Source organism: Ammospiza nelsoni, chromosome 4, assembly GCF_027579445.1.
Source record: "Ammospiza nelsoni isolate bAmmNel1 chromosome 4, bAmmNel1.pri, whole genome shotgun sequence".
NCBI classification, from domain to species: domain Eukaryota; kingdom Metazoa; phylum Chordata; class Aves; order Passeriformes; family Passerellidae; genus Ammospiza; species Ammospiza nelsoni.
The window spans coordinates 76,495,300-76,518,850 of record NC_080636.1 but is presented as its reverse complement, the minus strand read 5'-3'; the positions used below and the strand labels follow the sequence as shown (position 1 = coordinate 76,518,850).

At 37.6% G+C, this 23,551-nt stretch overlaps 2 long non-coding RNA genes across 2 annotated transcripts; one reads left to right on the top strand and one right to left on the bottom strand.

Moving 5' to 3' along the window:
- Positions 1-2,328: 2,328 nt before the first annotated feature.
- LOC132072477 (uncharacterized) lies at positions 2,329-7,243 on the bottom strand. Its single transcript, XR_009418327.1, has 7 exons — positions 7,042-7,243; positions 6,450-6,514; positions 5,765-5,828; positions 4,996-5,071; positions 4,569-4,866; positions 2,825-4,228; positions 2,329-2,596 (listed from the first exon to the last, which is right to left on the bottom strand). It is a non-coding gene; the product is annotated as an uncharacterized LOC132072477 (long non-coding RNA).
- An 843-nt stretch (positions 7,244-8,086) lies between these two features.
- On the top strand, positions 8,087-13,610 carry LOC132071922 (uncharacterized). The gene is made up of 4 exons (XR_009418252.1): positions 8,087-8,289; positions 10,447-10,528; positions 10,717-11,013; positions 13,322-13,610. It is a non-coding gene; the product is annotated as an uncharacterized LOC132071922 (long non-coding RNA).
- The last annotated feature ends 9,941 nt before the right edge of the window (positions 13,611-23,551 follow it).

Genomic DNA, 23,551 nt, shown 5'->3' with positions numbered 1-23,551 from the left:
TACATCTCTTCCTATTATTTATATTTACTTATATTTTTGTTTATATATATATATTTCTATCTCGATTTAATATCTCAATATTAAGAAATATGTAACAATAATATCTACATTCATATTATTTAAAATGAAAACCGTGCCTCTAACCCAATAATAAAAAAGACCCCAACCCTTTCTTTTAAAAAATATTTAAATAGGTTTTATCCTTATGTCTGATTTTTATATTCATATTTGTATTTATAATAATGTATATTAATGTCTATTGCTTACTTATACATTTATCTTTACCAATGTCAAGTTATAAATAAATTTACATTCTATACTACATCTGATGCGAGTAGCTATTTATATATTTTTATACATTGATTAAATATTTCTGCGTCAAGATTTTTACTTCTCTAACACTTATAATATTCAAAATAAAACCCCTGCCTCTACTTCAATAAAAGCCAAAACATTCCCTTTCTTTTAAACTATATTTACATATTTTTATATTTATATTCCCGTATAATGTTATTTATATTCTGTACTACAACTCTTCATATTACTTACATATATTTATATATAAATTTATATTCATGGTTTAGCAATTTCTCTTTATATATTTATTATATATTTCTATCTTAAGATCCACATTTCTATATTACTTATATTATTTAAAATAAAACTCCTGCCTCTAACCAAATAAAAACCAACGACACCCCTTTATTTGAACCAGATTTAAAATGCAGGAAGTAAATTTATTTTTCAAAATTAGAATGATATTTATATGGATATTTTTATTTATTTTATTCATAGATATTATATATATTAGAGAGAATACCTTCTAATATAATCATAGATATACATTTTCTGTATTATATATATTTTTTACTTATATTTATTTAAATTAAATATGTATAGATATTTGTATTTCTATATATATTTGTATATCTGAATTTATATTTTATTTCTATCATTTATTTAAAAACCCCAGCCTATAACCTAATAAAACCCCCCAATTTACTTTTACTCTATTTAAATATTTTTATATTTACAATCTATATTTATATATCTTTGTGTATATATATATATATATATATATATAAAATAGACTATCATTTACCGATATGATATGTTCCAATTATATACCATGTATTATAGTTTTATGTATGTATCTGTTATCTATATTTATGTTTACCACTCTAATTTTAGATTTATTTTTAAATTCATATTTATTGCTATTTTCATCTCTATATTAAACCATACAAGTTCACTAACCCGACACACCGGAGCCACAACGATACCGTACCTTTGTCAGCGCCGGCACGCAGCACACGCCCGTCCCGTCGCAGCACATCAAAACAAAACCTGTTTCTATCACTAACGGAACAAACATCCCACAACGTCACTGAACCCCAATAAAAACTCAAATAAACCTAACTGTAAATCAATTTTAAATCCCACTATAAAGTAGCCCAAAACCTCTGCACATGCTCATCATAAACTTCCTCCTAAACCAGTATCTCAAAAACCCCAAAAAAAACTCAAATACACCTTGAAAATGACACAACTGCTAATAAAAACAAACACCCATTAAAAATGAAATCAAACCAACTCACTAGACTCAAAACTGTACAACTGAACCTGAACATTACTAAAAAAAGTCCCCAAAGCTCTACCTTTATGGTCATGCACAAATAACAACCTATCATCTATACAAGTTATTTGAAAAAATTAAAAAAAATAATTAAAACCATGAAAATAAAAAATCTAAACTATTAAAATACTAAAAAATATCACTGCCTAAATTAAAAAACGTATTGCCTATAAAAACCCACCATATAAATGCCCCTGTCCCAAAAAATAAAAACAAAAAAAACTATCGAACCAGAAAGAAATCACAACTTAGGAACACCAAAACCATAGCGTTCAAGAAGTCACACCACATCCCTTATCATACACCAACTACAAACAACAGAAAACAATACAAGGAATTCTTAAAAACCACCTTAAGACCACTACATTGAAAAACATGTCAAAAATTAAAAACTGCATCTAACAAAAGCCATCTAATAAATTCACACCCAAAACTCCAGCAGCCCAGCTGGCCCTACCAAAGCTCTATGTTTATGCATACAACAAACAAAACCAAAATCCCAGTAATACCCATCAGAAATCTATGAAAGAATCCTATTGAAATTAATCCTGCCTCAAATACAAACCAACCCATCCAGAAAGTCAGCTTCACTCAAAACACAATTTACACAGAGTTAATAACACCAAGAAATAAAACAACACACCATATACCACCAATGAATATAATAGTGAAGGAAAAAAAAAAACACTACATTTTTTTCTTTTTGTTTTTTAAGCTAACTTCTTTTATTAGCTAGAAGAAAAGATTTTGCCAGGACTGCAACAACAACAACAACTTCTTTTTCTTCTTCTCCTTCTAAAATGTCCCTTCTCACTCCCAAATTCCTTTCAACTCCTGAGTTTACATCCAAGCAAAAAGCAAAATTCGTGCACTCGTGCGTTCGCTGCTCCTGTCAGGTTCTCTGTTTCCCTCCACATCTTCTTACACTTTCAGTCCTCACGCTGTCCCGCCGTGATGAGTCTGACAGAAGAATTGGCACAAGTTAACAGAGCATTTCCCTCCCTCCCTGCCTCTGCTTTCCTCAGCGCATTTCAATCCATCCCAGGCCTGCAACGATGCACGCTCACCCCAAAGCTCACAGCAAGCACGCAGCAGCTCAGGCTCGCTCGGCTCCGGGGCTCTGTGCCTTGGATAGCCGAGGAAACTTCTGATGAGCCTCCGTTCCAATAAACTGGAATGCAAACTCACCTCCATCTCAGAGCCTCAGTGACCTCGCCCAGCCCCTTCATGACTTGCAGGCACAAGGATGCAAAGCAGCTTTTTGTCTTTTCTCTTGAGTGCCAACAGGTCAAATATGTCGGCTTTGACATCACTGATGACCCTCTCTTTGAAGTCTCCCAAGGACACTTTTAAAGAAAAGACAGAAGACTGCTGGTACATCCATGTGGGATCAGGAGGAAAGCAGCAAGGATCCGAGGCCAGCGGCGCGGCCGGGCAGTGCCACGTCCCTGCCACCCTGTGACAAGGCACACGGCTGCAGAGCCCCAGAGCCTGCAGGCCCTGCAGCTGCCACACGGATGGACCTGGTTCCCTCCCCGGGTGCCCAGGGGGAAACCTGAGGGCAGGCGTCCTCCCCGAGGGTGCACCCGGAGCCCCGGGCAGGGATGGAGTTGCCGGCTGCTCTCTGGGGACGAGACCCTCCCTGCAGGCGACGCTGCCTCGTCCTCTCCCTCCCCGTGGGACAGGGACCTCCAGGCTCTGCCACCAGCCTCCTTCCGTCAGCGTCCCGGTGCTGGGTCACAGCCACAGGGGTCAATTCGTGGTGAGTACCGATGGCACGCAAATGGCAGCCCGAGGAAATCGTCTTCTGGGCTCTAAGTGGTTGGGACAGGGTCTGATTTTCTCTTTTGTATCTGTATGATGATTAGTACAACAGGGCTCTGATGGATGACGTGGCAACACAGAATTAAAAACCCCTCGATAGGATTACATCGACTTCTAGGAAAAGACAAAAGCTTAGGACCCTTCTGAAATCTACTTTTAATCCAAAGCACGGGGCTTGTCAGCATGCTGCACCTTCCAGCTTTTCAAAGCAGCTTACCTCTGAAGACCAGGAAACACTGATTTCTACAGAAACAACGGGCAACCCCCAGGCTAACCTCAGCACTACTGTTTAATAGGGGACCTGCCAGCGTGCCAGTCCAGCTTCAAGTGTGCTTTACTTCAGTCTAACATCCCCACAAAATTCTTCTCACATCTTCCAACCCTGAAATCTTATTTTCCCCTAAAGCTTCTCTTCATTAGCAATTTCCAAGTAACATGGTATTTTTACAACATTCAAAAATGTCATGCTGGACTGTGCTACGGAGTAATCTGCAAATACAAGCTTAGCAAAGTTTGAATTGACTTGTCCAGAGAAAAAACCTACAAGTGAACACCTACACCTGCCTACAAAGAGCTAACAAGCCCCTGGCAGCTGCCAGCATCAAAGCACAGCGGATGTTTCTAATACAGGCTAAGGATAACAATATCACGTCCTGTTCTCTCCAGCTTCTTTTCCCTGCAGTCGTATTTTGCTTCTTATGATGTTTTTAGCCTCTGCATCTTCTTGGACAGCACCGAGCCCGACGACAAGGAGACGAGAGTCTTTCCCTGCCGTGCGGAGAGAACCAGGAAAACAGTTAAAGTAAGAACAGGGCAGTTTGAAATTCATACTTGCAACGAGAAGCAGCGCCTAACCAACAGAACAAAAGTAAACAAAGCATGATACCTGCCTGGGGACAGAAGACATAGGAACTCTCCAGGATTTACAATTCCAGCGACCAACCCCTTCAGGACAGCAGCCAAGTGTCCCATGGGGTGGTGCTGCACCAAAGAACCATCTGAGAGGTTCCAAAGAGTGAAATGCACAATATTTTGCAAAGACAAAAAATCTTGCAAAATAACAAAAATACAATAGATGTAAACTACAGGGCAAGAGTACAAGTGTTACCTTTGGGAGCTGGAACCATCCAGGTGAGCACCTGATAACTGGATCCTCACCAGAGTTTGAGCCCTTCAGGACACAGAAGGGTTTTCCCCAGGAATTTCACAGACTGAGTTTTGACAGAAGCGCGCTCGCCGGATCCTCAGAAACGTCGCCCATTCTCCAGGTGTCTGTAGAGAACTGCAAATGGCTCTCACGCAGTTTGAGCTAGTTCTGTAAGGTCTCAGGGGGAATTTCACCAGATGCAACCAAATTGGGCAACTCCCAGTGGGACAGAAGGAACCCAAAGCTTGGGTGAGCAGAGCTGCAGCAAATACCGAGGAAACAAACATAACAGCGTAAAAAATAATAAACCATCCTTCTTTTTTCTCTTGCTTTTGTTTTTTTCTTATTCAGATCAGCACAGCAATTAAAGAGAAGGCGAAAAACTCACCATTACTGAACATTTCATCACCTGTAAGCTGAGCATCCTTAGCATAGAGGACTCCAAAGTTAAAATTCACCCATCCCTGGGAAAGAAAACCAAATATCGTATGATAAACAGTCAAACAGCAGACATAAAAATTTGTTTCCTCTAAGGACTTTCAGGTACGTATGTATCTTTGCATTACACATGAGAACATACACTTTATACCATCACCTAATACATAATAATTTACCTTTAAATTTTGATAGTATAGCATGAATTTTTAACTTAAACTGGTGATCTATTATTATTCAGTTGGTGCCTAAAGTTATTTCTGCTGTCACGTTCAAAAAAACATTAATTTTTTTTACTGGAATGAGCAATTGATTTCAAAGTCATCACAAGCCCACCAAAACACAAAGCTCTGTTCACTGGACGGGTCTGTGAGCTAGAAGTAGTTAGGCTTCTACTTCCCTCTTGTTCTTCCAGAACCAATAAATCCTGTCAACAAAACCAGGATCTTTAGCCCACTGCTGTGAAAGATTCTACAAGGATGATGGTTTGATTTGTGTTTAGAAGTTTTGATTTGAAATGGCCAGGTCAATGGATAAAGACAGTTTAAGTAGTATTACATTACTATTATTATTATTATGTCTATTATTATTTTTACTAGTACTACTACTATTATTATCACCTGCTACTGGAAGAAACAAACCAGTAGTACCTATACTTAATTACTTTTATTTCCAGAAAATAATAAAGAAAAAGAACCAAACCAAAACAAGTCACTTCCTACCTTTTATATCAAGGGATGAAAAATTTCCCTTGGGCTCTTCTCCAATTTATCAAGACTCACAGCACTGAAAGGCAAACAAAACAGTGCTTTATAGAAGGGCAAGTGCACATTGCAAGGCCGAGCCACCAACTGATTGCAGTGACAGCAGTTACAACATGAATCATTCCCAGAGCCTCTGTTCCATGGAATGTTCTGTGGAACTGCCATTTCTTTCCCAAAATACTAACTTCCAACACTTCCTAAACGTATTTGGTATTTTAAAACCACAGAAGTTAGTGAGACTCTGTGTGGAGGTCAGGTTTAAATTTATTTCCTTCTAAAGCACAGAGCTCTGTTCCATCACCCTTCCCTTCGGCTCTACGCTGCATCATGGTGAGCATTTGAGGAGGGCTCAAGAACCAATTCTATTTCTCTCTTTTTCTAGCTCTCTCTATTCTTAAATCATTCCAGACAAGTCCAATGAAAAATGACAAGTTCAGCATCAGAGTCACACTTTTTCCCTTTGTCTGCTCAAGAACAGGCTCGAAATCCACTTATTGCTGCCTTCAACGATTAGGACTTGCAAAACCATTTTTACATGTTTTACAGCTTTATCATAAAACCCACAGAACGCAAGCTCTCAATTACAGGAAAAGGTAATTCACAGGCAAATATCTAAAGGCATCACTTACTTGTAAATACATACCTTGACAGAGATCGCACTGAGAACGTTTCTGTGGGACTCTAAGGGAGACATATTTTCTGGGTACCCTGGAAACAAGAAAAGCTAGGATATATTACAGGACATCCCCACTTTTTCTACATATTCAAATAGGATTTTTAATAAAAACAATTCAGTTAAAAAAGAAGGAAGAAAACCAAGGTGATTTTACTCAGCTATATTTACTCCTGATTTAGAGAAAAAAAAAAGTCACGGGTGCTGCAAAGAAAAAAAAAGTGAACCATAAACGCCTACAGTAGAATTTGAAAACAAATGCTTGGATAAAAGAATCTTATGGAACGTGAAGTAGAAAAAAGTGAAACCACTATCAGACCTGCCACTTTTCTCACCATTGTACAAGAACATCCTAAAAGCAGTATAAAGTCACTGCCTAAAACCGGTCATGGGATGTAACCAAGAACAATTTAGGCATTTGCTAATCTAGACAGAAACCTTCTCTGGATGCTAGTGTCAAATCACAAGTTTTGTCTTTCAGAAGCTCGACAATGCTGGAAAGCATTTTCCCTGGGGCTCGGGAGGGCAGGGGCGGAAGCGGGGGTGAGTTTGCAGCTCGCACCTGGGCCATCCGAAGGGTACAGCCCGCCGGCTCCCCGCGCTGGGCATTCTCCCGGCCATCTCGGGCTTTACCGCTCAGCGCCGCTCCGTCCGTTTCCACGGCGGAAAGAGCCACGAGCACTAACGCGGGCAGCAGCCCCGTCACGCCGCCGATGTCGCAGCGCTCCCTGCTCGCAACGCCCGACACGCGGCGGAGCCGCCTCCGCCCGCAGCACCGGCAGCAGCCCGAGGGAGACGGCTGCGGCTCGGGGGCTCCTCCGGCGCCTCCGCCAGCCCGAGGGCGGCCGCCCCACCGGGACCGCGGCAGCGCCCGGCGCCGCTCGCCCGCGGCGGCTCCTGCAGCTCCCGGCCCGCGGCAGCAAAGCACCGCCTCGCCCTCCGCCATCGGCGGGCGGCAGCGCCCCCGCCCCCGGCACCGCTGAGTGAGGCCGACGAACCGGGCGGACGCTCCTTCCGCGCTCCTCAGCTCCACGCGGGCGCCCACACGGAGCCTTCGCCCCTCCAGCGTCGCCGTCCCGCGCGGGAGAGGCGCCGCCAGCTGCCCGCGCACAGCCCCGCGCGGCCGCCTGGCACGCCAACCACTCATGGGCCGCGTCAGCCGTTGCGTCACACGCCGCGCCGGCAGCACGGCCTGCCGGGAGTTGTAGTCTCGGGCTGACAGCCACGGCGCCGTCCCGCGCCACCGGGAGCTGCAGTCCCTCCCGGGCATCAAACGGCTCCTTCGCCCCAGGGCGGGGAAGGACCCGAGGCAGCACCGCTCCTTCCGAATGCCCTCTCTTTTTCTCTCCAGCTCTTTTTTCTTTTTTCACTCTGGTTTTCAACCCTTCCCTTCCCTCTTGCTCTCCTGCTTCCTTTCCTTTCCTTTCCTTTCCCTTTCCCTTTCCCTTTCCCTTTCCCTTTCCCTTTCTTGTATTTCTGATCTTGGTTTATCTTTCTAGCTTTAGAATAAAACAGCAGCAGTAGAAACTGTCAGGATACCTGGGAGTAAAAAAAAAAAAACTCCAAAACGAAAATGATTTAAAGAAAACTATTTATTCCCTGGGAGCCTGAAATTTTCTACTGCTGCACGTGACACAGAGCTTTTAATCCCTTCTTATAGATAGTTGATATTTGATACTTACTTTTTTCAGCGCCCCCTGCCGTCTGTCCCGGCGCACTGCAGCCCCAGCGCTCCCTGTCGTCTGTCCCGGCGCACTGCAGGCACAGCGCCTCCTGCCGTCTGCACAGTCAAAACAATTGAAGCCTAAAGGTAAATATTGATGCAAGTTATTTTATGAGAAACCAGACAAAATAATCTTGGAACAAGATGGATTACCTCATAAGCATAAATGGCATCTAGTAGCCAAGGCAGTAACTTGTGTGTAACTTTAAAGCATTCATTGCTCAAAACTCATTAGATTGATCCTTTAGTTTTTGTAGTTATTTAAATTGGCCTCTGTCAGTGAAAACCAAGGTCATATTTATCTCCTTTTACATTTGTTGAAGAAAAAGATAAAATAAAACTTAGGTGATCACTGTTATATAATGATAAAAAATAATTAAAAATTATTGATATTGTTATGCATCAGAAAAGCATTACAAGCCTAAGCTCCAAGGTTTTTCTATCCTCTGCCACCAGCCCTACACCCAACACTGATGCTTTGTCGAGCTCATAGCAGTGCACCAATGAAATACTTGTTTTCTATACCTGAAGATGGAAGCACAGGGTCCCATAGGAAGCCATTTCATGTGTTTTGCCCTTAAGATTGCATTCTGTAAGGCGCAAGGTGAGCTTAAGCACCAAGTATCTGGTTGTTCATTTTGCTTAACTGCTAATTCAGTTTGTCAAATGATACATTTTCAGACAATGCCAAGGCTTGTTTTTCTGGGATGTTGGGCACTAGGCAAAACGGATGAGACGGCAAAACGGATGAGAGATATAAAATCTATAACACTCATCCTCAGTTTCCCATGTAAAAATATTCTGATTGATTGCAATATTAATAATTGCCTTCCTTTTATGTCTTTCACTCTGAAGTTTAAATAACTAAAAAAAATAACAATTATGCTATATCTGTAAAGATACCATATCCAGGCTGGAAGAGAGGCACAGCCCAGAGCTGGACAGCGCAGAGGTGGCCAGTCTGCACTACTTGAGCTCATATTGAGATAATGGTCCCTTGCACTGCTCTATTTGTTTGTGTGTTTACATAATCTTCCTTTTGTTAGCATTTATGGTGTCAGTAACTTGTGTTCTGTGTTTTTGAAAGGCTTGACATTCTTCCATTATGATACAGCTTGGAGCACGATGTTTAAAACCTACTGGAAGACTTTATACAAGAAGTAAAACACTGTTTCTCACTAAGTTAGAAAAAACCCCAACTTTTAAAGTTTTTTTTTATTTGCCTGTGAAGAATGGCAGAAAGGAACATATTGGTTACAAAAAATTAAGACTACTATTTCAGTCTGTGTTGGTTTTGTTGAGTTTTGTTTTTTACATGACTGATAAAATTGCCCTACTTTTGTGGACTTGTAAATAAGCAATACCCTATTTACTATAGATATTGGATTTAAAACTTCACTAAAGGAAGACTGGAAAAATATGAATTAAAATATAGAAATTTTTAGGTATAAATTAATGGGAAACCTCTTTCTCTCATTTTTATGCTGAATGTTTTTCTTCTGTTCCACATCAAAAATAAGTTTTACCAAGAGAAAGAGGGTAAAATCCTTCAAGAAAAAGAATTCAAGAAAAATAATTATTTCTTTTCTGAACATATTGAACATGGGCAGAGTGGACAGAGCTCCTGCAAAACTCTGATTTTGTTGTTATACTAACTGAAAATAAGTGCTTCAATATGATGACAGGACTGCCTTGTGTAAATCTTTGCTGAGACACTGTGTGAGGGAACTTTGTGCAGTTCAAGGAGTTGATTCTAGCAAAAAAAATGCATGGAAATATTCCAAAGACCAGGTAAATGGAGAAGAGGCCATGAAGGCACTGGCATATTCAGACAAGGAAATCAAGGTTGATGGGTTTTGGTTCTTGCCCTTAACAGAAAACATGAATGATAATGAGCAACTCTGGTGAAGGGCAAACAATCACACAGTCAGTTAGTTAAAACTAGTAAAAGAACAAATAAGCAAAAACTAAACAGCTGGAGTTTAGGCTGGAAATTTAAAAAACCAAATTCCTAGCCTTTAATGTAAATCTTTTGTGTAACAACCTTCTAATGGGAAAATAGAAAGGGAGAAGAAATAATATCTTTTTAAACAGAACTTAACAGTGATCTTGAAATTATTCTATTCTTTTCTTTTTAACATTAGCAGAGAACCAAATGCAGTGATGCCAGGGATCACTTTACTTTTCATTTCTGCATTTCTCCAGCCTATTAAATGCAAGAAGATAATATATTTTTTCTTCCAGAAGAGAACAGGGAGAATAGGACTTTACAGTGGAGCTGCCATCTAAAGAAGTTTTACACTGTAAGTCCCAACCCCAAATCAAGGTAAGAATTAAGATTTTAATTTTTAAATTTATATTATTTGTCCACGTTCCCAGTTTCTTTTTGTATAAGTGAATTATTCAGTACTTCAGTAAACTGTTTATAGAATAGATGGGATTAATGCTCAGACGTATAGCAGTGTCCTACAACATGAATCCATCTTAGTTCACCTCTTATTATCTGTGTTTCAGATTTAAGTTTGGAATTACCAGTCTTTGGAGCAAAAACTGAATGTGAATTTTTACCTGCTGCAATCTCCTCTCTTTCCCTCACATCCTCTCTCCTGGTGTTTCTGATAAACAGATTCAGCTCAAGTTTACCTAATTGAAAATCTCATTTTGGAGCTATAAAACTCCATGGCAAGCTCAATGCAAGAGGATCTCTATGGATACACTGCATGTTTCAGCTGCATCCCTAGAATCATTCAGATCACACCCACAAATTTATTTTTCAACTAACGAATAACATATGCAGAAAATTTCCACAAGGTGGGGATAAAGGGATGTTTCATATCAAGGAGTTTGCTTTTACAAGGCTCAGTTTATAGTTTGCGCACCTGTATGAAGTCTATGGAAGAGAAATTTCATCTTAAAAATCAGGGATTCAAACAAAATATTCATGAAAGCACGGTAACTTTCCACTGAGTGTTGTAGGATAAAATGTAGGCTTGTTTAAATAACTTGAACAGTATAATCATAAGGGTTATTTAGCAGTGGCCCTGAGAGGGTTCAATTCAATATTTTTCACTTTGTTTGATTTAAAATTATCAAACTTATGCTTCATTTGCCTAATGTTTTGTTATCCTGCATTGAAGAGTCAACCTTCTAGTTTTATAATTATGGAAAAATATGGGGGCTTATAAAAACCTCATCTTATAATGCTAAATTCAAATAATGGTTGTTGAAGCACAATATAAGAAAAAATTAAAACAAAAAATTTTAATGCATGTAAATCAGATACGAAGAAATTATGAACTAAGTAAAATTAGAATAAGAGATTTTACATATTCAGAGTATTAACAAGTTTTTTACTAGAAGGTTTTACATAGTTTGACTAATCTTCAGTTCAGCAGAGACAAAAATATTTCAGAACTCACCCACTTGTCTGTCTGAAAGATTTTAAAGGCTTTTGTAGTTAAGCAGGAAGTTAATCAATGGTTTAAGAGCCACAGGAACAGAAATTTCATGGGTTTAGAATGAAAGTACTAATCACCCATGCTAATTTAACTGTGTTGTGTTACACACAAGTAGAAATAGAAGAAATACTGCATATGATGATTTAAATCAAGAGGAATGGGCCAAAATCAAATCAAGAAGATACTTAAATGCATTTACCTACCTGTTTTCAAATTGAACACACAAGTTTCCAGTTTAGATTAATTATACACAGCTGTGACACGTTATTTCACAGTCCAGTACTTTCTGAACAGATCTCTTAGATATTCTACACAGGAAGAGTTTAATGTTTTAATACCAAACTTGCATTTTTGAAGATACTTGACTCTACACAGGATTTAGATTTAGGAGCATGACTGGGTAAGTTATTGAAATTATTAAAACTGTTGTGCTTGATCACAACAGTTACAAAATACATTTGAACCACACTGCAAATGTCATCCCCATGACTCACGTCAGTATGTCCACTCTCACAATGTGGCCTTAGCAGCGTCTGACACAGACAACTGTGCTCTTTATGTCCTTACAACCCCAGAGCTCCTATTTTGCATGAGGATGACAGACCAGGCAGGAAGTGTAAGGTCTGGTGCATGTGCTGGTGACCCCTTATGTGACATAAATTTACAGGCTGTGAATCCTAGACCAGTGACTCTTACTCTATTATTCCTGCATCTATTAATTGCACACTGTCTCTTTATCATAACATTTCTGTTGGTTTTATTATTTTATCTGGTTGCTGAGGTCATACTCCAGTTATGAACCAGCACCATATGTTTAGGTCAGGCTGTATAGATTGATATGTTGCATTTGTTTTTCTATTCCTTTCCCTACAACACTGCATACTTTTCATGATTTTTAAGCCCATAAACATATTTTTCAATATTCTTTTCTGAAGTTGCTCATAAATTACCTGTTTCAGCTTGGATCCATAATGCGGTTTTAGCAACTAGTATTCATATTTTTCAGGACAGTGTATCATTGCTCTGTCTTATGCATTTGATTTTAAAAGTGTTGCTCTTTGTCTTCTGAATCATGGTTTGTACCAGCCAATTCTATTACTTAACAGATACATCACTATACAACTTCTGTAACTCTTCTCATGATGGAAGTTCTTTGTAAATGGCAGAATATTTTTTTTTATCACTAAGACAAACACATTAATTGAAGCTATTTAATTGCATACCTTCCTTACTAACTCTTTTATTAGCTGCTAGCAACTCCATTCATACTCTTGGGTCATTAACTTTGATGCAGCAGGCAAGTGCAATTTTGTTGTAATCAAGAAAGTAATAAAAGGTACCTTGTGCACCACAGGACAGTTTACGATAGCAATAAAGCCTAATGAATTCTATTATTCACTGACTCCTATTAAAGGTTGAGATTAGGTTCTGATATCAAATATCTGGGGAGTGAAGCAGATAACAGAGGGACCATTCTGTCCTAATATGAAATTTATAGTTTGCACTTGAGAAATTAAAATGAAGCAATAGAAAACAAGTTGATTCCCATGGGTATTTCTTTGAGAACAATATATGGTGTCTCAAATGGCACCTATTCTTTGACAGGATTGTGAGTCAGCAAGATAAACCTCAGCTAGATTTTACCTTGCCTGTTTTTACAGGACAAGATTCCACTGCTGGGGAAGAGTCCAAAAAGTATTTGTTGGAATTATCCAAGATGAGCTGACAGCTTTTCTCTGCTTTTCCCTGTTTTCTCTGTGTATGCATTAACCATTGGCATTTGACTTGGGACAAATTCCCTTACCACAAGAAAGGGAAAGCCATGGAGCCCTACCTTTCCCATAAAATTTGCACCAATCTATGTCTTATAACAGTTATTTTGGAAGTTTTTGTCCTGAATAACATTCCAGAAAATGTAATGTAATAAATTAATGTAATAAAGCATGGTGATACCTGATTAGAACCTGAATTAGAATAAATAGAAACATGACTGCTTTTCAAGGACTTGTCAATTTTTAGGTTGGAGAGAGCTTTGAATTCCAGAATACAGGGAATTCTAAAATTACTGCAGCCTCCACAGGCTCCTGTGGAGGCTGCAGTAATTTTAGAAATCTCTTAGAAATATGTGTGGTTTGTAAAAAACATTTTCAGGAATTGGGAAAGAAACTGAGTTGGCTTGAAGCTGTGTTCTGTAATCTCAAGAATGTACATTTTTTAAATGTAACTGAAATTAAAATAAAAAATCATCTTCAACAGACACATGCCAGAAATGGGCTGCACCTCCTCAGGTATGTGCTGTAGCAGGGGAGAGCATCACACCTAGGCATCTGATACTCATATTCTTAGCTACACTCTTGACTACATTCAAAACAGCACACGGAAAATGCATGACACTGTAAGAAGATGTACAAACGGCCTGGTGATGAGGAAAGTCCCACGTTTTCTCTATTCCCCTTTTCCCCACTTTTTGGATGAGTTGTACCCAAGTGCAGTTTACCTTGGTGTTTGCATACATGGTGTTACTCCTCTTCTTTCACAGTAACAATAACCCAATTTCATACTGTTTCCTTCCTCCTCAATGCTGTTTTTCATGATTGTAGGGGTAACTCAAATCATGCCTTCATCTAAATCTTGCTTCTAGCCTTCACCACCTCACCAGCACAGTACTCCCTGGATCCTATTCTGGTTTCCTGAGGGGGAATGCAAGCCCACAAGTGCCTGCGCTCTTTTATCAAACCTTGTGAGTAGCTTGGATGAGAAAGTCAAGAGCTTCTAATGAGTTGATTGATGTTAACTGACAGTCAGCTGACAGTGGCAGTCTATTGTCCAGTAAAACAAAACAATATATGAACAATTACTGTAGCACAAGACCTCTCTGTGGTTCATGGATGAAGAGAGGGTGGCTGCATGGGCTAGCTTGAAATCCCTTCATAAGGCTGTTCAGCAAAAGGTGTCCTTTTCTGCCTAATCAGGTAATTCCAAATAAACTCTTTTTTGTATGTTGGTGCATATTGGATCAGTGTCCTTAGGGAATGAAGGTGCAACCCTGCTCCTTTCCTGAATTTCAAAGGGCCTGAGGCAGCTGGATTCACACCCCTGCCAGAAGAGTGGCACTTTCTGGCACACGGCTTAGTGAAGATTGCCAGCAGATGTCTAAGACATCTCCAAATGCAGAATTAGACAAACTTTACTCTATTTTAATTTTAGTTGGGATGTGAGTTTAAGTAAATGAGAAAAAAATACTGCAGCTATAATTTGGTAAAAAACAGATATGAATTATTTATTAACTCTGGAGCTAATAAATTTTTTGCAGATATATAAAGAATGGAGAAACTTGAGGTAACTAAAGTCAGCAGCACCGAGATTTTTTTTTTACTCAGGGGAAATAATATCAAAGGTAGTCTAGAAAGGCTGTAAAATCTCCATCCTTAGACTGAGAAAGGGGCAACATCCTTCAATTTGACTTTGTTTGAACTGGAACTTGAAACTGGGAGACCTCCAGAGGTCTCTTCCAACATATTGGATTCTGTTGGTAGGATTTGTGTCTATCTGATGACATCGCTGCATATTATGCTACTGATCAGCTCAAAATTAGCAGCTAATACAAATGGGATTATTCATAACAAATACATGCAGGGTTTTTTTTTTGCCAAAGGTTTTCAAGCCTATACTTTTCAGTTTAAAGCTCACCAGCAGACAATGCAATACTGTTGAAACCAGCAAGTAATTCTTAACACTGGTAATTTCTAGTCCATCAACTGCATACCAGCAATGTTTGAAAAACTTCAATTCCCTATCAAAAATGGATGTTCAATTCCATGTTAGAGCTAGAACCTGGGTCTCAAAACAGGTTTTTAGAGAAGTTTACCTAGAGAGTTCACCATTATTTCCACTCTTTCCCACTCCTTTTTGTAGTAGGCATATTTAGCCACCCTCACTGACTATAGTTGAGGGAGCAGTGTTCTCATGCCTCCTCTTCTTTTTACTGTTCACTGCTGTACTGCAGCCTTCCAGCAGCCTCCTTTTGCCAAAATCCTTTTGCTGCCACATCCTTCACCTCATGCTTCTGTTAATTATTAATGCAAGTGATGATTCTCTTTTAAGTCTGATATTGATTCCCTTGAGTAAGAGTGTCCATCCTTTGCCAAATCTGAGCACCCCAGGTCATATCCGTCTTGCCAGCTCCTCTCCTTCCCTGAATTTTGCATTGCACTGCTGGAAAGGATATAATACTTTTCCCCCTCAGCCAAATGATGACTTTTCTGTGAGCCCAGATTTTGTGATTTGCACAGCCCTTACTTCAGCCAAAACCCTGAATGAAACTATCTGTGTGCATTGAAGAGCAATAAGTAAGCATTAAGTCAGATTTGCCACACCTTGTTCAGGGAAACCAAGCACTTCTGTGCTAATTATAGATTTAATAAAGGATGGGCAGTGATAATTTTCCAATATTCCTTGACAGTCCTCCCTGAACATACATGCTCACACACACATATATATATATGTGTGCGTGTGTGTGCATATGTATACGTGTATATTTATAATACACTACAACCTGGTTCAGAGGAAAAGGGCTCTGCATTACCTTTATGAAATTGTCTTTCAAAAGTAAGAGAAAAAAGTTAAAATAAATTTGAAATCTACTAATACACCGAATTATGCTGCTTAAAATTCTGCAGTGAACCATGAATATGTTTATATTATTGTAATTCTTGTGAAGGGATATTGATCCCTTCACAAATGTGGGATCCCTCCCAAAATGTGAAGTTAGAAACTTGCTATTCTATCCAAAAGCAGACAACTGCCTTGCAAATGTTTAAATATGATCTGAGGAAATATTAAAATGAACATTTGCAATGAATCCTCAACTTTTATCAGGAATCTTCAGTGAAGAGGCTATGAGTTGGCAAAGAACAGGAAAACACATGGCCACTGTCCTTTTCTCAAATTATTAGAAAATGAATATCTAAAGAAAGAAACCCAAGACTGTCACTGAGAGAGTTTGCTTGAAATTAAGAAACCACTGAAGAAATATTTAGGGAAACAAAATTGTTTGTCAGGGAAATCTGTAGAAAAATAACATAACAATCACGGTTGCATAAAATTGGTTACATAGCTTTAGGTAATGGATATCCCAAGATGTTTATTGCAATTCATACTTGCAGAAAGGGAAGCAAATGAGAATGGATGTCTGTTGAAATATTTGAGGACTGCTCCTGAAAAAAAGATGCAGCTGGCTAACCAAGGTAATTGCCATTCAGGTAAGGAAAAAAACAACAAAAAAACAACTAAACCAGAACTCTTTGAAGTTTGGGCAAAAGGATTTATTTTGGACGTGATTTAGTAAATCACTCTCTTAGGTTTGGTTTCCTTCTTCCTAATGTTGCAGATTTAAACTCATCTACCACATTTTGATAGCCTGAAGGCTTTCAGTTTTTACTTACACAGTGTAGCGTATCCACTTCCACAGATTTTTTTATAGCAAAAGTTAATTAGTTGATTTTCCACTGACAGAAAAATGGAGCAACTGGAATGATTGCTCAGGACTTAGAAAAACCAGGCACTGCTGTCACAGGCAGATGTCTTATGCAGGATCTTCACCAAGGATAACTTTTTTCTTCATGTGTAAAAGATTCTTGAAAGTCATTAGACTTGGTTATTTTATTAATCATTGAGTCGTCAACTCAGAGTAGCCACAAGATGTCATTGTGGGCCTACTAAGATAAGCACTGTTGGAGTTGAAAAAAACCCATGTTATTAGTTACTGATATTCATTCCTGAACACAGAAATGCTATTCAGGCAGTGGCAAATGGTTTTAGCATTATAACAAAGAGTATCTCTGCTTTCACTATACAGAGTTGCTTTATGCTTTTTGGACAAATATTTTGTAACAGCTAACAATCCTTGAGATCTCACTTTTCTTGTATAATACCATTATAATCTGGTAATGAGACAGAAGAAATAGAAAAAATGCTGATCAAAGCTGTAGCTGTAAGGCACTTAATCAAAACTTATGGTTAGAATGAAAAATACCTGAACATTTTTATTGTGATAGAACAGAAATTAGCCATTGGATGTTTTTAGTAAATTTTCCCTTTACATATTTTAAGAGTCTAGAGAAAAAAATCATTCTTATTTATGTCATTATTTTCTCTTTTTTTTTTTTTGCTGCATCCACATCTAATTCATCAGCTGAAAGTGTTTACTTCAGAGGGAGCACACAGAAGCCTTAGAACTAAATTATTCTTATATTTTGGGCTAGGCAATAAGGATCTGTAAACCTATCCATATACAAGAGGTAACAGAATCAAAATGAAGGCATCAGCAGACAATGATTTCATGGAAAGTTATTCAGTAAAAATATCTGAGAAAAGGAGGAGGAATAAGCAAATAAGAACCTCAAAGGGACTATTGTTGTGGTAGGAATTATTGCTGGTAGGATGATGAGACATGGATGTGGGATGGTGGCAGACACTCCTATTTCACCTGCTGAGATGTTTAAAGTATTGGGAGAATTGTTGTCTGACAGACTGTCGCGACAGAATCATCTCTGCTAGGGAAACACACAAGGAATGAAAAACACGGGTGGCACCTTTGAACTATTTTCAGTGGAAAATATGTATAAGGCCAGGGATTATTTGTTAATAATTTCCATGAAGGAAGTGAGGAAGGGAATTACCAAAAATAAGGCTTTCTGAGAATCTGAATCACTGATAAGGCAAGGAAAGTAAGTAATGGAAATGGGGTTTATCTATGTTTTTTGATGAAGTGATGTCAAGTGAAAATCTCTTCATCAGGTAACATGAATATTAATACAGGAAGAAATAGAACAAAACTTTTTTGGGGAAAAATATGTCCAATGGTTATTACTGGTCATCCGTCACATAGGAATCTTAATTGTTGAGAAGGTTTAATAATGAGCTATTTCTACCAAAATAAGAATATTCTTTTCAATGCTGAATAAGGTAAATCTTGGTAGGCCATGCAATAAATGATGGATTAGTACCATTGTGGAAAGAATGAAATCTTTTGTTTGAGATACCTGGATTATGCTGAGAAATTAAATACATTATTTGGACAAGTCTTCATGTAGTAATAAATAAAAATAGAGAAAGGGAAGCTGGAGGATATGATACATTGCAATAAATGATGGATTAGTACCATTGTGGAAAGAATGAAATCTTTTGTTTGAGATACCTGGATTATGCTGAGAAATTAAATACATTATTTGGACAAGTCTTCATGTAGTAATAAATAAAAATAGAGAAAGGGAAGCTGGAGGATATGATACATTAGACTGACATCACATTACATTATCATGTGTACATTATCATGCTTATGATAATGCATAAAACATTGATTCACTTGAAATGTTTATTGTCTGATGAAAATAAAAGGCTTCTATTCCTTGACAGGGATTTCCATGATGTACACTTGCATCCACTACCTGGATTAGTCATGTTCCTCATTCTACCTGTTGCAGAGCTGAGTGCTGGAGAGTCTGTCTGCTGGTCTTCTGGGTCCTCATCAATCTGCTAAGAGAATATAAGGAACAAGGAGCCCAGGTATACCTAAGCTCAATTTTATTTAAAAACGTTGTAAATTAAGCTAAGCTATATAAAATTAAATTCTTGGTTGTTAGAAAATTTTCAATGGATTTTTTTCTGCTACAAAATTGAGTATTCCTGCCCTTCCCATCAAGTTCCTATAGAATGAAAATTCTGATATCTTGTCAGCTCTAATCACAAATTTCTATTTGAGCAAGGAAGACCAGTTTGGCTATATTATGTTGCTGTAGCTTTGCAAAACAATTTAAATCTGCATCCCTGAACTGTTTATGGAATTTGAGAGAATAACTTAAGAAATTGTTTCAGGTCACCGTCTTTCTGATTTAATTTGACACAGAAGTTTGTGTAGGTCAGGAAGCAGGATGGGACCTATATTTTGAATCAATGAATTTTATTTTGTCACTAAGTGTGGTTTTGTTATGGCTACTCCTGACATCTAACTTATTCTGTTTTAAACTTCTCTGTTTAATAAACTATGATAATTAATATTACATTTATCTGAAACAGATTTCAGCACAGAACATTTCCTCTTCTTTCTTCCCATGAGAAAATGTTCTTTTTACTTCTTGTTCTCCAAGTTTGAGCTAATAACTTTATTTGAAATATGTATCTCTAATGACATAGTTCTATCTATATGCATATGTGTTATGTATCCAAGTATAAAATTATGGTTGTCAGCATTTTTACCATTGTTCTCCATTCTGCTTCATCTGTGAGAGTACAAAGCAGTATATAGGCACTATGTTTTTCTCTATATTATTTAGAAAAGAACAAAACCCAGTCAGATAAAATTTGACTCAAAAAATTTCAGTCAGAAATGAAACAGGATTTTTTATTTCAGAGACACTTTTTGAAGATTGATCTATTTCTGTCCGGGTTCCTTGCCTTGCTTTTGGTTTCCCTCCCATATTGAACTGATTAGTCTTGACCTTTCTCACTCAGGTTAATGTGCTTTTATAATATGATGATTGACTCAAACCAAAATTTTCAGCCTGTAGCATTATTTAGAAACTTTACTTGTGTTGGAAAAGATCTTTCCAACACAAAGCCCATTGCTCAAAAAGAAAAATTTTTCACTGTTCTCCTCAAGGAGAGACCATCAGGGTGATGCTTCTGTGATCCACTGTGTATATTAATCTACACTGCTCACATATAATTTGTATGTTTGGGTAAAGAGCAAGGATACACCATGTTAAATCTCTGTGTGGAGGCACCATATTTATCACAACCATGGGAAAGACAAAAATTAAATTATTAATATAACAGTTAAGCAAGGATTTTTTTCTGCAAATTGCTCACTTGTTGTAGCAATAGCAAATAGTAATAATAGTAATAATGCTGGATTCATTATTTATAATTTACATTGCATTGAAAGAGGTATATCTAACTTACACAAGGGCTATTTTTACAATCAAATGTCAAGGCAAAGGTTTCAGTTTTGCTTGATTCTATGATAAAATTATAGTTTTTCATATTTCCTTTGGTGGAGTTTGGAGTGAGCAGCATGATGGAGAAAAGGAGAAATTACTGAAATACACAGAAAGAAGGGAGGTCAATCAGTTACGTAAGGACGGAGAATTTTTGTAGGAGGTCCAGTTAAAGCTAAATAATTGCCTGTGGAAATGGTCACTCTCCTTCCTTACCCCATGCTGGAAACACTTAAGCTCATTTTCACCCTTCCAGTACTTTGCTCTTGACTACAGAGTGTCGCTCAGCTGGATAAGCTGGCGTTACTAATAGAAATATTATGCTAATCCTCAGTGGCATTCAGTATACATGAGTGTCTGTATATTTAATGTGAAAATTTATCTTCTGCAAAATATGAATACTAATCATTTGCCTCAGTTCAAGACCTTACCTTCTAGTCCCATACTCAGAGCTGTAGATAATCCTCCATCTCCCAGAAAATATGGGTAAAATTAAGGTCTTATATTTTTATTTTACATCCCCATACTTCTTAGAATCTAAATTCTCTAAATTAAAAAAAAACAAAACAAATACCACTATACTGATATTTTGATATCTTTCTACATGATCCTTCTTTTATATATTTCAATACTCTTTTTATTATGTCAAATGACAAAATTTCTTTGGTCAGTATTGCACCAAAATTATTGTGGTTAATGAAAGTTATAATATTGGTATTTTAATACACAAATGGAGAAAAATAAATTTTAAACTTCTTAATTCTCTAATATGAATTAAAATTTTTGATTTAATAAATGTGTTTAGGTATGTATTGATAGTGATGGGATTTTTTAATGTAAGTATTATAAAAATCTTCATTATGGTCTACCTAGATAATAAAGTACAAAATTATTTTTTGAGGCAAAAGGCTTGAATCTGCAGAACAACTGCTCAGAGTATAAAATTTGGAATTTATTTGCCTTAGTTTTGGAAATTATATATGGAGGTACTTTAGACCACAAGTCCTGTGTTTTCATATTTGCTTTCAAGGTAGAAAGAATAATTTGTATTTTGCCAGTTTTAATTTCATTACATATTTTGCCATCACATAATGCTTGCATTCAAAATTGGGGGAAATACTCCCACAAACAACTATCACCACTTCTTTTGAGGGGAGGGATAACATTAAGTTTTCTTCTAGTTATAACTGTCTTCTTGCACTTTTTTTCCTCTCAGATTTTTTTTTGTTTGTTTGTTTGTATTTATAGGGTTATAGAACTCTAAAATTTATTTCAATATCTTTTGCAGGATATCCCTTGCTCTGTCTTTAAGCAGCTCATGTGGCATCATAGAAATGCCCTTTTTTTTCAAGGATATTCAGAGATCAGAAAGAAGCAATAAGTTATATTATGAGAAACTTTAAAAAATAGTATTAAGCAAATGTTGTTAAAATCTGCATCTCATAACTTAAGCAAAAACTAATCTTGATTTAAGAGGTACTTTGGGATTACATCTGTGTTAGCTAACATATAGAAGGAAGGATGCACTACACCCTCCAGCAGTTAAGGCTACACTTACCAGTCATTTGAAAAGTGGTAAAGGGTTAAATCAGCAGATTTTGTACTGTGCTTTAGAAGGGGCCATGAGTCCCTTCTAATTCTTCCCAAAGGTTTTGCACTTTAAAGAAGCTGAACTGAGAGTTGTCAGAAAAGACAGTTACAGAAAAAGAGAGAGAAAAAGCAAAGAAGAAGTTGATATGAGGTGACTAACATGAGGTAAAAATCAGCAACTTGTGATTTTAAAATTTGGGGTTTTTATAGACTGACGTTTCCTTGATGAGGGGTTTTCTAGTGTTGGAATGTGTGCATAGCAAATGACAGCTCTGGTTCTTAGCTGTGTGCTAGGCAGAAATGACATGTGTAAGTCCTGGGTGGAGGGGAATAAAACAGAAAATAGAAGGGGCTTGTGGAAGGTCAATAGCCCAGTCATGAGCAGAATGAAGGTCTGTACCTTTCCATGCAGTGGCCTTCCTGCTGAAATACATGGTTTGCCTAATCTTGTATTATATTGTTTAGAAGAGATTTCTAGAGGGTAGAGAGAGAAAACAATGCACCCAAAAAATCTAGTTGAATTATTTTATTAACTCACCTCCAACACCCTTTTGAGTACGCCTTGTAAAGCTGGCATTATCTGACACATATGAAAGAAGAATTTACTGTTTTTTCCCACAAACTGTGAAACAGCAGCTGGCACGAAACTGTGAGGGAAGCACACAGAAATAGTGAGTCCAGAAAGCTATTAAGGTACACATAAAGTAGACTCCTGGAAAAAATAAACTGTAGGAGATAAGCAAGGGAGAGCATCAGTAAAACACTCTCTTTAGACATCCACTGCATATGATGTGTAACAATATGCACCAAAATAAAAAAAAAAAAACAAACCAGAAAAAAACCCCAAAAATATGAAGGTATCAAAATATCATACACAGGTTGAACGACATGTATTTGATAAATAAAAGTGAGATTATTTTATCCAGCACAAATAAAACACATGGTTTTTCTTCAGCTTTGCAATATCTGAATTAACCAGAGATATTGCATTATACACAAAGATTAGACCAGAACTGCATTCAGCAGAAATGGAGAAAGAAGACATAGAATTTTAAGTAGTTCTGTGATACTGCAGCCTGTGTGACTGCTCTGAAGATTTGCTGCCCCTAATGAATAATGCATAAAGTGTGATTTCTTTCAAGGGAATAATAGGCTATCTAATGAAAACTTTGAAGGGGATTGCAATTTACCTGCTTGAAGTGAGCTAAAAAAAAAATGAAATATACATGTATCTCATTATCAAAAAAATAATATCAACCCTGGAAAAAAAACCCAGCTCATTCTCTTAGTTTCCAGTTATTTTCT